Raw genomic sequence first — 14847 nt, 5'->3', positions numbered from 1 at the left:
TAGGGCATCGGCAACCATCATCAGTCCTCGCTCCGGTGATCTGACCTCCTAAATGATAATGGTGTCCTCAGCGATGATGATGAAGTAATCAAGCCAGATGACCTTATCCTGATATCCTTATCGATAGCTAATCTCCACCGTCTTTCGCATGTCGATAATAATTTTTAGACGATGGTCTCCTATCGGCTGTCAGGTTGTCAACCTTTTCTATATCTCTAATACAACCTCCCATGGTGACTTTTCCTTCTTATCAAAAAATATACTTGGTCGAACAGCCGATGATAATAACCCATGGAGGAATACTCAATGTGACCTCGACAATCGAACTAGTGATGGTCATGGGCTATTGGCTCTATGTGATTATTCTTGAAATCCCATTGCTGTACCTGAAACTGATATCTCACTAGTCTTACACCCTTGTCGATCAGCTGCAGACTCTGTCAGTTTGAAGGGTAAGGTCTTGAACCAACAGCCAATTCTATCTCAAGAGAGGTGATTGGTCTTTGTTAGCTTGGAGAGTAAATGCTTCATTGACAAGACCTTCCTCACATGGCAACTTAAAGAAACAACAATTCCTTGCTTCCTGGTCCCTTCCCAAGTTTGCAAAAATTGGTGTAAGGCATGAGATTGACAAAAGCACCTCCGTCTACCAACATCTTGTTCATCGGCTTCCCATCAACAAAACCTTTCATATATAAAGCCTTTAGGTGCCGATGCTTAACTAGTTTATCGAACATCGCTTGTTGTACAACCATCATCTTGGCTACTATCTCTTCATACTCTGATTCATCGAAATCTGAATACACTTCTTGATCTGTCGGAGCTCTGAATTCTGATGGCAACAGAAAAGCCATTTGGATATTAGCCGATGGTTGCTTTCTATCGGCTGCTTGTTTAGTTTGCCACACTTGAGGTTTACAAGATGTCTGAGCCTGTTCTAACTCTTTATTCCTTATGCGTTGTACCCTTCGCTTTTGGCTTCTTGTCAAACCTCCTAGACACCATTGGCCTTCCTATGAAACATATTTTCTTTCATTGCCTTCTTCTTCATAATCAGCCCAGTCTTGGTCAACAACTCGTTTTCCAAGCCGATCATGAACACTTTTATTTTTTAAGCACTGATCCATGTTATTATGATGATATGCATCTTGAGCATGGATAGACCGGCGATTGGTTTGAGATTGCCTAAACTCCCAATACTGATCGCTTGGCAGCTATTCCTGGTAGGCAACTTCAAACCTTTGTTCCAGCAATGTCTGCAGAAAGGACAGTTCCAATGCAATTCAGCTTGCTTTCTTTCATACCTCTCTTTTTCCTATTGACACTGGTATTCTTGCTTTTCTAACCAATGCTGATAATCTTTTTCCTTCTGTCGCTGCCATTTATTCAACAGGATTCAAGATGTAACTCACGGCTTTGTTGCCCCTTCTTTTGATGTTTCTCCATGCTCATATCGGCTCTTTCGCTTGTCACGATGTCTTCTAATTCCTCTATATTCATCAACCGATATTTGCTTCTCGGGATCGACTATTCTAGCTTCTCTAGATTTGATTGATGTTAGGACCTTAGTTTTTCCTTTGAGCAGCCTAGCATCGACCATGTTTTGATCTCCTGGGAAAGGATTATCATCAATTTTTATTTTCCGAGGCATATCAAATTTGAGTCTTCCTTGCTGAATAGCCCTCTGTATATGCTGCCGGAAAATTATGCACTCATTAGTGGAATGAGAAGTAGCATTATGGAACTTGCAGAACTTCTTATTCTTTAACTGATCAGGGGGCAACATAACATGATTATCGGGCAACTTGATCTATCCCTTCTCAAGCAAGAAATCGAAGAGCTTGTCTGATTTTGTGATGTCAAAGTCATAGCTCTCCTCGACTCCTCTTCCCCAAGGATTTGGTACCATTATTATCTTTTTGCCCTAATTCCATTCAGCCGCGGCAACCTCTTCTTCTTCATCTTTATAGCCGTCATCGACTGAGTATGGATTATAAACTTCGGCTGCTGTGGTACTCTTCTAGAATCAGGTACCTCTGCGCATACTCTAGAATTGGCTATTGAGTGCCACCACTCGTTGAGCCAATTAACTCAGGCTGTCAAATTATTGTCCTAGCAGTTTTTCTTTCCACATTGGCAGCATTCCTTAAACGGCTAAAGCAGCTAGCTGAGCATCAGCTAAGTTTAACGAGAAGCATAAGTTCCTAGTCTCTTGGAACCTCTGAAGAAACTCAGTGCCCGATTCATTAGTCTTCTATCTTATAGTTGTCAGATCGGTAATCTTCTTTTCTCCTATCCTAGTGTAAAAATATGTATGAAATTTCTTCTCTTGGTCAGCCCAATTAGCAATGGAATTGACTAGCAATAATGAAAACTAAGTGAAGGTTGGCCCTGATAAGGACAAGGAGAAGAAACAAACTCGATGGGCATCCACAACTGATGCTTCGCCCAATTGTGTAAGATACCGACTGACATGTTCTATTGTGCTTGTATTGTCTTGGCCAGTAAACTTAGCAAACTTTGGGAGCCTGTAATTTATGGGAAGAACGACCAAATCATACCATTCTGGATATGGGCGTTTGTATGAAAAGGTCAGCCCTTTTGGCTTCAGACCGAACTGATTCTTCATCATCTCGGTCACCCTCAGCAAAATTCATCAGCTTGTGGATTTGGATTTCTTTGCACCTGCTGACCCATCTATGGATTGAAATCCCGTGTGCCTTGGTATCCTAGATTTGGCATCATGTGAATGGTGTTATAATCCATGCCATAGTGATACCCTTGTGGAATCTTGATCTGTTGGGTCCTTTGCTGGCTTGATGCTTGAAGTCTCTGATTGTAGACATAAGGATCTATATCCCTATGGATCCTTTGAACTGATGGTGCTATTTTTTGAGCCGACGACGGTATGTGGCCTAATGTGCCAAAATTGATCACCTAGTTCTGACTTTGCCCCGCCGACTGTTGCACATGCTGTACTGACAGTTCAGGATTGTACTGTATCTGATTTGTAGTAGTTCCTTGAGCCTGTTCAGATGAACCCCGAACTATCTAGACATCACCATTACCAGCTGGTGTTGCTTCTTGATGGCTGGTACCAACTTGATTAGTCCCTTGGGTCGATGGATCTGGAATGTTGTAATAAGCCGGTCCGCCTTGACCAACTAGAAATCCATTAATCGTCTCTCTCACGGCGTTGTGGAATATGTCCACGAAAGCTTCGTTATGGCTTGATATGGCATCACGAATAGATTTGTCTACAACTTCCTTAAAGAAATGCTTGTCTTCATCTTTAGTCATATCTGTCTACCCGTGTAGTAGAACTCTTGGTAGCGGAAATTTCTAAACAATTGTGTTGTCACATGTTTTGGTGTAGGACAACAAACACTTGTTCTGAAACTCTTCTGTGGCTTTGCTGATGATACCCTTATCCCCATTAGGTAGATCTTCATAATGTAGCATAAGGATGTCGTTGTTGTTGTGAACCGCCATCAGGCGATTGTGGGTTCAAGTCCCACTAGGCGTGCCATAAATGTGTGTCAACATAGAATTTTCATCCCATGTCGAGGACACATGTAGCAAGCCAGAAGGGTCTACTCGATGGAGCTATAGATCCAACTAGCTTCAGCACATGGATGGTCGATCCTACGCACTCCTCCCGAGATGTGCCAGTCAATTTGACCCTGTAATTGACAAGGAGAGAAAGCTTATCAGTAATTAAGGGCGGAAGTTGCCGGTGTTACCAGATAGTCCCGAATGTGTGGCTCTGAGAGCCAATATGAAAGGAGATCCACTAAATAGTCGATTCCAGCAAATTCATGGGAATAAATCGGTTAAAGCTCATTGGGTTGTATAAGAAGAATCAGTTATCATTCAAGATAAATGTCATTATTTAAGCAGATATTAATCAATGGCAATAAGATGTCAACAATAATTGGTTTATGCTGAGCCAATGATTACAAGCAACCGAACCCTTTTTATATAAAGAAACAATTGAACACCATTTAACCGTTTAATAAAGATAAATCTAATGAACATGTTAGATCTCATCTATCGCTATGACCAGTGGGGCATGAGGTAGAATCATGCAGGCCATAGAAATAACAATAGACTGAACGACCCTAACTCATTACTAATATCAGTGTGGCATGAGGTAGAATCATATAGGCTGCAATACAATAATAATATCATGGGGCTAACACATCTTTCAACCTATCTCTACTTCAACAGTCTCATGATACGAACTATTCGTGAAAGCACTCGATATCGGCTAAAACAACCGATTCAGGCATAGCGCATAGTTAAAGTCATGCCTTATTAGGAATAGATCTACCGAATAATGATCCCCACTCTATGGTGCTAATAGTGGGGTGTGAGGTAGAATCACACAGGCCATGATAACGGGACATGGAACGGTTTTCGCTAGCCAATAAATCTACTCAAGACGCAACATGCTCTAACCACATGCTATGCATGACCAAGATTGATGTAAAACAGCCGATAAAATGTAACTCATCGTTTAATGCACAGATTAGATCAGTTTTAGATTAACAAACGATGGGCTAAACAATATATAAGGCTGATTTAGATCAATCCCAATTGGGCAGAGTGACATTGCTGTAATTTAGATAAATAATGAAAGCAATAAGCAATATTGGTAACTTAATGAATCTACCAAAGACTGCCATTCTAAGGTACTGCCGATAACTTGACCTTGATCTAGTTCATGTAGTGTAGGTCGACCGGATCGATGCAGCCATACTTGAACTAGGAAAGAATCGATAACTAACTTATACCAGAGTCACAGTGGAGGTTGACCGGATCAATGTAGCCGTATGAACAGAGGTATAAGCCATGATGGTACTTACAATAAGCAGTGGAGGTCAACCAGATCGATGTAGCCATACTTACTGAAGAACTCGCTGAGATCTACTCTACTCCTACTCCTAAGGGGTGGCCGGAGCGGAAAAACTAAATGACTTGTATATTGGATTGATTGTTCTTTTTTCATACAATAGCCGAGGATTTATATTTATACCCTGGGCTGATAAGACTCCTAAACGAACATGACTAGATAACCAAAAGAAATATCAAGATACATGGACTTTAATTTCCCTTATGCAGAATCCTTGCTGATAAAGCTTCCTTGTTTGATACGTGTCCTTGTTTCTTTTATCTTGATATGCACCTAGACATCATGTCTCTATCAAATTTATTAAATAATATTTCCTGGCCAGCTCATAAATATCCCTTGATTAGGAAAATTTCTTGCTCTTGACATCATTGGCCGATCTCTTCCTTTCCAGGATAAGCTTACCAAAATTTGGTGTAAACAGTTACACAACAACACTGTTAGTTGCTCACTTGAAAGCAAGATCATCGAACTTCAGAAGGCAAATGTAGTTGTGTTTCACATCAAGAGAAAGATGAAGGAACAGAAAACCAAGCACTTCAGGATAGATGAAAAGGGTATATTATGGTTTAAGGATCGACTAGTTGTACCAAAGGGTCATGAACTTAGAAATCAAATCTTAGATGAAGCTCATTCATCCAAGTTGTCTATCCATCCTGGTAGTAGCAAGATGTATCAAGATTTGAAGACCCATTTTTGGTGGACCAAGATGAAGAAAGAAATTGTCACCTATGTGGCTAGATGTGATACTTGTAGTAGGGTCAAAGCGGATCATCTGAAACCTACCGGATTGCTCCAACATTTATCTGTTCTAGGATGGAAATGGGAGTAGATCATAGTGGATTTTATTATTGGACTCCCAACTACACAGAAAGATTTTGACTCGATATGTGTAAATGTAGACCATTTGACTAAATCTACACATTTCATTCCCATCAAAACCAATTATCGACCACATCAATAAGTAGAGTTGTACGTCACTCATATAGTATGTTTGCATGGTGTACCGAGAAACATTTTGTCAGATAGAGGATCTTAGTTTACTGCTCGTTTTTGGGAGCACTTGCACAAGGAGTTAGGTACCAACTTAGTCTGAAGTTTTGCTTATCACCCTCGAACCTCTAGATAAACTGAGCGAGTGAATCAGATCTTAGAAGACATGTTGAGTGCATGTGTTATAAGTTCTAAAAGTTCATGGGAAAATGGCTACCTCTAGCTGAATTTTCCTACAACAATAGTTATCAAGAGAGCATCAAGATGGCTCCTTTTGAAGCCTTGTCTGGTCGAAAATGTAGAAATCCCTTGAACTAGGTTGAGCCCGGGGAAAGGAGGTACTACAACATTAATTTTGTCAAAGAACCTAAAGAGCAAGTGCGTATGATCCAACACAATATTGAAGCTGCTCAGTCTAGGCAAAAGAGCTATGCTGACAAAAGAAGAAGGCCTATCGAGTTTGAGGAAGGAGACTATGTATACCTAAAGGTATCACCTATGAAGGGAGTACAATGGTTTGGTGTGAAAAGAAAACTCGCACCTAGGTATGTAGGCCTGTCACAGAACCGACCAATTTATAAGAGCACAAGTACAAAAACAATCGCCGAAACGATCAAATTCTCGCACTTGAGCCCATATAAACCCAGTAGTCAACTAAAACCACGAAGGATTTCAAACCAACTTGCATACAAGCAAGATCACAGTAATTCAACATAACACATCACACGTTACAACATTTCACAAACAGTTTGCAGATAGATTACAACACATCAGAGTCAAAGTTATTACAAACCAAGTCTTGTAAAGTAGCGGAAGCAAATAGTTTAACTCACACACATGAGTTCAAATACAAGTACCAGCTTGCCGATCACATCCCACAAAAGCATTTGGATAAGATAAATAGAGATCATGCTCGTGATCTAGTCTTCGTCACCCGCCGGGTGGAGATAATACTTACAGAAGCCCTAATAAAGAAGGTCATCTGCAAGAAGAGGGAATAAACCCTAAGTATGAGAATGTACTCAGTCAGACTTACTCATCGGAAACCAAAACAAATGACACCAAGGATCATGCATAGCTTAATTTAGTGGATCTGGCTAACACTTTCTTTTTGCGGAAAAGCATATGTAATAATGATCAACTCTTAACCTGAGCTAGCAGTGACTTTTAGCCATTAACCTATCATCTATATTAGCACCTGTACTAAGCAATCACTTGATTAAGATGCAAACATTCTTAACCATAGCAGGTATAAATCGTGGCAACATTATCATCATCCTCCATTTAACCATATCAATACTTATCTCCTCCCATTTCCAACCTAGAATAGAGAGTGGCTGAAGCAATCTAGCCTTTATGTGTACAGCTTTAACTCGACAACAAGTGTCACACCTAGCCACATAAGCGGCTATCTCTATCTTCATCTTGGTCCACCAAAAGCGAGGCTTCAAATCATGATACATTTTGCTACTACCAGGATGAATAGATAATTTCGAGGAATGTGCTTTGGATATGATTTGATTTCTAAGCTCTCTATCCTTTGGAACAACTAACCTATCCTTGAACCATAACACGTCATTCTCATCTACCCAAAAATGCTTGGTTTCTTGCTCTTTCATCTTGCGCTTGATGTGGAACACACCTGGATCTATCTTCTGTAGCTCAATAATTCGACTCTATAGAGTACAACTGATAGTGATGTTGTGAAGGACTGTAGGATGTAGGAATTTTGACAAATGCAGGTCACTTTCAATCAAAGAGTGGTAATGAGATTTCCTGCTTAAGGCATCTGCAATGACGTTTGCCTTGCCTAAATGATAGTGCACTTGGAGGTTGTAATCCTTGATCAAGTCGAGCCATCTTCTCTGATACATATTCAACTTAGGTTGAGTGAAGATGTACTTAAGACTTTTATGATCAGTGTAGATGTTGCACACATTGCCAAGCAAATAATGTCTCTAGGCCTTCAAAGCATGAACAACTGTAGCGAGTTCTAAGTCATGTGTCGGATAGTTCACCTCATGCTTCTGAAGTTGGCGAGAGGTATAAGCAATGACTCTACCCTCCTACATAAGAACACCTCCCAATCCTATGCCGGATGCATCACAAAACACATCAAAAGGTTTCTCGATGTCCGGTTGTGCCAAAACTGGAGCCGAAGTTAGAAGGGTTCGTAGGGTGTGAAAAGCCGCATCACACTCGGAAGTCCAGACAAACCTCATGTCTTTTTGTAGCAATCGAGTCATAGGCTTGGCTATTTTAGAGAAATCTAGGCTGAAGCGACGATAATAGCCAGCCAATCCCAGAAAACTTCGAACCTCGTGCACCGAGATTGGAGCCTTCCAGTCCAACACTTCTTGCACCTTGGTGGGATCCACCATAATTCCACCATCGGACAACACATGCCCGAGAAAAGGTACCTCACGAAGCCAGAATTCACACTTGTTGAACTTTGCATAAAGCTTATGTTCACGCAATCTAGTGAGAACCACTTGCAAATGTTCAACATGATCTTCTTCATTCCCAGAATAGACCAAGATATCATCTATGAATACCACCACAAATTTGTCCAGATCGGGCATAAACACCTAATTCATCAAATACATGAAGTGTGCGGGGGCATTGGTCAATCCAAAAGACATAACAAGATAATCATAAAGACCGTATCTTGTAGAGAATGCAGTTTTTGGAACATCCTCAGGCCGAATTTTGATTTGATGATAACCAGATCTCAAATCAATCTTGGAAAAGACTTTTGCTTTAGACAACTGATCAAATAAGATATCTACACGTGGCAAAGGGTACTTATTCTTGATTGTGACTGCATTCAAAGGCCTATAATCTACACACATGCATAGTGATTGATCCTTCTTCACAAAGATAGCTGGACACCCCCACGGAGATGAACTAGGACGGATAAGGCCTTTCTTTAGAAGTTCATTCAACTGAGTCTTAAGTTCGGCTAGTTCATTGGGAGGCATTCTATAAGGTCTTCTAGATATTGGCGCTATACCAGGTGGCAACTCTATCTTGAACTCCATGTCCCGATCCGGGGGCAATCTAGGCAAATCATTGGGAAAAACATCTAGAAAATCACACACTACTAGGATATCTACAATAGCCTTTGCTTGCACCGCATTAGCCGCACAAGAAAGATTGATGTCCCTGGGTAGCTACACTAGAAAACCTTCCTAATTACAAGGATCTCTAAGCATGACTACTCTAGTCGATGTATCAATAAGCACCCCATGACTGCTCATCCAGTTCATTCCCAATATCACATCGATACCTAGCCCCAGTAAAACTACCAGATCAACCTGATAACTTCGTCCCTCTATCTCAAGTTGCACGTCCCCGACTACGAGCATGGTTGGGATAGTACCACTGGCAGCCCTAATACAATAATCCTCACCCTCAATAGTGTATGTTTTCTGCATAAACTTGGATGCAAATGAGGGACTAATAAAAGAATGCGAAGCACCCGAATCAAATAGTACAACTATAGGGTGTTGATCAACCAGAAACTTACCAGTAGTTACTACCTCGCCTAAAGGAATATCAGCAATATTAGTGTGGTTCACCTACCCCTGACGGCCACCTTAGTAGTTATTCTTCTTAGGGTAAGGACACTCCCTTGCCTAGTGACCTGTCTTGTTGCAGTTCCAGCATGGCATGTTGCTTGGAGGAACCTTGGAGCTACCTTGACTAGTAGTGCCCTTTGGAAGAGCAACTATAAAAGCCTTGCAAAATTCAGTCCTGCCTGGATTCTTCTTCTGCGGTGGGTGGAACTTAGCAGTTGATGCCGGAGGACGGAATGGAGCCTTATGTGTGACTAGAGCCTTAGATTGTGAGGCACCCGCCTCATAGGCTCTCTTGCGATTCTTTGAAGCAGCATATATAGCATTATTGTTCTCTTGAGATAAAGCATCTCTAACAAACTCATTAAAATGAGCACACTTACAATTTCCCATAGTCTTCATCAATTTGGGGCTAAGTCCCCGCTTGAAACTAGCGATCTTCTTGGCATCAGTGTCAAAAACTCAGTAGCATACCTTGCAAGGTTATTGAAAGCATGTAGGTATTCATTCAAGCTCTTGTTCCCCTATGTTAGCTTCATGAACTCTGTATGCTTGATTGCCATGAGACTAGGAGGAATATAATTTCCCCTAAAAGTAGACTTGAACTGATCCCAAGTGATTTGGGCATTAGCGGGCATAGTGGACCGATAATGACTCCACCAAATACCAGCTGGGCCATGCAGTTGGTGAGAAGCATATTCAGTCTTTAGCACTTCCATCAAGCGAAGCAGACAGAAATTCTGCTCAAGAGTGTTTAGCCACTCATCAGCTTGGAGGGGCTACTCAGCCTCCTTGAAAACCGGTGGTTTAGTGTCAAAGAAATCTTTGAAGTCGCTATACTGATTTGGTTCCGATCCTTGGCGTGCACCACGACCATCATGATTTGCAATTGTGCAGAGAGCTTCAGCCATAGTGCGCTGTCCTTAAGCAAGAATTGCCATCAAATCCACTGGTGTGGGTGGTGGTGGCGGTGGAAGGTCATCATCATCACCAGCCGCACCAGTGGAACGAGTGCGAGGCATCTGCAACAATGCGCAACCAGTAATTATTGGTGATGTTAGCACATTGGAGAGGAATAATGTCATTACGCCAAACTAAATTTACTAGAGAGAATGTAAAATTCATATAATAAATAGAGATAATAATTCATTCTCTAATCACCACATCATCAATTAGATTACTAGCGTCATACGCAGTGCATTCCAACATGACAAGTTTTAAAATTCACCAACTAAGATAAGAATCCCGAAGGGAGCGGATTAAGGTACATTACATGCCAAGTTCGAATTAAAAGGTACATCCAACATCTACCACAGTACTTAGTCCATTACACAATTGGCTGCAAAAGCTTAAACTAGTGAGACTTGCTAGCTAACTACTCATCAAAGTGGTCACTGTCCACATCAGAGACGCCCTAGACTTCTTTAGGATCTTCCTCTTCCTCTTCATTTGCAGGTTCAGCTGCATTAACATCCATCTGCACGTCCTCTTCTTCTTCATCGGCCTCAATCACTTGAGGTCCACCCACATTTGGATACCTTGGAATGGGGTGAGGAATAGGAAATAGACGGTTGTTCAGTTGATGGTACTCAACCTGAAGCTCCTCAAGCTACTCTTGGAGCTCATTCTCCCTTTGAAAGGCATTGTGGTTAGCCATGATCCATCCCTAACGTCTTTCTACTGCCAACTCTAAGGTTGCATCTCTATGATAGGTCATGCGGTCCAACTCCTGTACTGCCTCATCTCTCTCTATGGTGAGGTTCATAAGCTGGTTATGAAGCTCATCTCTCTCACATGCTATTTGCCCCCACTCCTGCAGATGATAATTTGCAATGCCCCGAATCTCATCTACTTCCAGCTGAGCTTGCCCACATGCCTCCGCCCTATGGCGATACTTGTGGGCACGCAACCTGAACTTGTGCTGGGCTGCCATTGCCTTGCCAGCTTCTTCTAACACACTAGAGAGGGTGTCCTGCTTGACTCAACAAAGCTTCAAGATGGCCATCATAGCACTCATTCCCACATTGTCATCCTGAACACGTTCACCACGGCCACGAACCAAGGCCTGACCAACTTCTTGAGTCCACTCAGCCTTAGTAGGAGCCACTTGGGGAATGGATGAAGCTGGTCCACCCACTAATTCATCTCCGAAACTTTGTGTTATGTCCATGAGCACATCAAGGGCAGCAACTTGCGTGGCTTCCCATGGGCTTTGCCCATCAGTCTCGGTGCTCCACCCAAGCCACAATGGTCTCGTGGTGTTTTGCGACACCACCAAGGTCACATTGTACCATGGCACATCTCCAAATGGCACCGTCTGCACCCACATGTAACAGGGCGCCTCTAGGTACCCAACTGAGCTTAGCACCCTCCAGAGCAATGTAGGCATACCAAACTAGTCCAAAAAGTTGCTGCTACCAGGAGGAAACACGGGCGTGGCCATCTATATCAAAAGGGATGCAACTCTCATGAGAGGATTATTTTTTTGAGAGATGGAACTTAATAATTGGGATAAGCAATTATAAGGGAGGGAGTAATGCAATATGAATGACATGAGTGAATATGATGCATGCTCATTCCGTACGCCCTCACTAACCTAAGAAAAGTTAAGTTCTAGCGGAATATATGGTGGCATACACACATACTCTCAAATAGTGGTAACTAGTCGATCTACACGGTGTGTTGTTAGCGTACCTATAGAAAATTTCATTGCAGCCCAACCCAACAAGATATAATGCTAACAATGAAAGTAGTAAACTAAGATACTCTCTATATATACATCCCTGGATATTTATACCCTGGGCTGATAAGACTCCTAAATGAACACGACTAGATAACAAAAAGAAATATCAAGATACATGGACTTTAATTTCCCTTATGCAGAATCCTTGCTGATCAAGCTTCCTTGTTTGATATGTGTCCTTGTTTCTTTTATCTTGATATGCACCTAGACGTCATGTCTCTATCAAATTTATTAAATAATATTTCCTGGCCGGCTCATAAATATCCCTTGATTAGGAAAATTTCTTGCTCTTGACATCATCGGCCGATCTCTTCCTTTCTAGGATAAGCTTACCAAAATTTGGTGTAAATAGTTACACAACATCACTGTTAGTTGCTCACTTGAAAGCAAGATCATCGAACTTCAGAAGGCAAATGTAGCTGTGTTTCACATCAAGAGAAAGATGAAGGAACAGAAAACCAAGCACTTCAGGATAGATGAAAAGGGTATATTATGGTTTAAGGATCGATTAGTTGTACCAAAGGGTCGTGAACTTAGAAATCAAATCTTAGATGAAGCTCATTCATCCAAGTTGTCTATCCATCCTAGTAGTAGCAAGATGTATCAAGATTTGAAGACCCATTTTTGGTGGACCAATATGAAGAAAGAAATTGCCGCCTATGGGGCTAGATGTGATACTTGTAGGGTCAAAGCGGATCATCTGAAACCTACCGGATTGCTCCAACCTTTATCTATTCTAGGATGGAAATGGGAGTAGATCAGCATGGATTTTATTGTTGGACTCCCAACTACACAGAAAGGTTTTGACTCGATATGGGTAATTGTAGACCATTTGACTAAATCCACACATTTCATTCCCATCAAAACCAGTTATCGACCACATCAATAAGTAGAGTTGTACGTCACTCATATAGTATGTTTGCATGGTGTACCAAGAAACATTTTGTCAGATAGAGGATCTTAGTTTACTGCTCGTTTGTGGGAGCACTTGCACAAGGAGTTAGGTACCAACTTAGTCTGAAGTTTTGCTTATCACCCTTGAACCTCTAGACAAACTGAGCAAGTGAATCAGATCTTAGAAGACATGTTGAGAGCATGTGTTATAAGTTCTAAAAGTTCATGGGAAAATGGCTACCTCTAGCTGAATTTTCCTACAACAATAGTTATCAAGAGAGCGTCAAGATGGCTCCTTTTGAAGCCTTATCTATTCAAAAATGTAGAAATCCCTTGAACTAGGTTGAGCCTGGGGAAAGGAGGTACTATAGCATTGATTTTGTCAAAGAACCTAAAGAGCAAGTGCGTATGATCCAACACATATTGAAGCCGCTCAGTCTAGGCAAGAGAGCTATGCTGACAAAAGAAGAAGGCCTATCGAGTTTGAGGAAGGAGACTATGTATACCTAAAGGTATCACCTATGAAGGGAGTACACTGGTTTGGTGTGAAAAGAAAACTTGCACCTAGGTATGTAGGACTGTCACAGAACCGACCAATTTATAAGAGCACAAGTACAAAAACAATCGCTGAAACGATTAAATTCTCGCACTTGAGCCCATATAAACCCGGTAGTCAACTGAAACCACGAAAGATTTCAAACCAACTTGCATACAAGCATGATCATAGTAATTCAACATAACACATCACACGTTACAACATTTCACAAACAGTTTGCAGATAGATTACAACACATCAGAGTCATAGTTATTACAAACCAAGTCTTGTAAAGTAGCCGAAGCAAATAGTTTAACTCACACACACGAGTTCAAATACAAGTACCAGCTTGCCGATCACATCCCACAAAAGCATTCGGATAAGATAAACAGAGATCATGCCCGTGATCTAGTCTTTATCACCCATCGGGTGGAGACAATACTTACAGAAGCCCTGATAATGAAGGTCATCTGCAATAAGAGGGAATAAACCCTAAGTATGAGAATGTACTCAACCAGACTTACCCGTTGGAAACCAAAACAAATGACACCAAGGATCGTGCATAGCTTAATTTAGTGGATCTGGCTGAGAGATTCTTTTTGTGGAAAAGCATAAGTAATAATGATCAACTCTGAACCTAAGCTAGCAGTGACTTTTAGCCATTAACTTGTCATCTATATTAGCACCTATACTAAGCAATCACTTGATTAAGATGCAAACATTATTAACCATAGCAGGTATAAATTGTGGCAACATTATCATCATCCTCCATTTAACCATATCGTTAAATTAAGTGGATCTACGTTGCCGCTGCTCAGTCAAGTTCTCACTATCCGGGAGAGACGGCGATTCGAATCGATTCCTATCCAGCTAGAGGGGTATTCCTAAACAGAAACCCTGGTTCCCCCATCAGGGTCGCAATCAAGTCACCTTTAGCACAACTCCAGAGTCACGAGTCTAATCGGATCGACATTCTTAGAGAACCACTCTGCCAAGAGTGATCGGGACTCTAACCCAGCTTGGGCTTACGCCAATGGCTCTCCGCACATCCTTACTACCTCCAGAATGCGTGCCACTGCTCACGTTCCTAGCCTGAGTCGATCTACTAGGCTTTGTGGTCGGAACGAGTTATCCGGCCAGCTAAGTGTTAGGCTGCGTTTAACATGACATGAGGACGTACAACGTATCAGTC

Source organism: Miscanthus floridulus, chromosome 19, assembly GCF_019320115.1.
Source record: "Miscanthus floridulus cultivar M001 chromosome 19, ASM1932011v1, whole genome shotgun sequence".
NCBI classification, from domain to species: Eukaryota; Viridiplantae; Streptophyta; class Magnoliopsida; order Poales; family Poaceae; genus Miscanthus; species Miscanthus floridulus.
The sequence above is the reverse complement of the archived record's forward strand: the minus strand, read 5'-3'. Positions refer to the sequence as shown.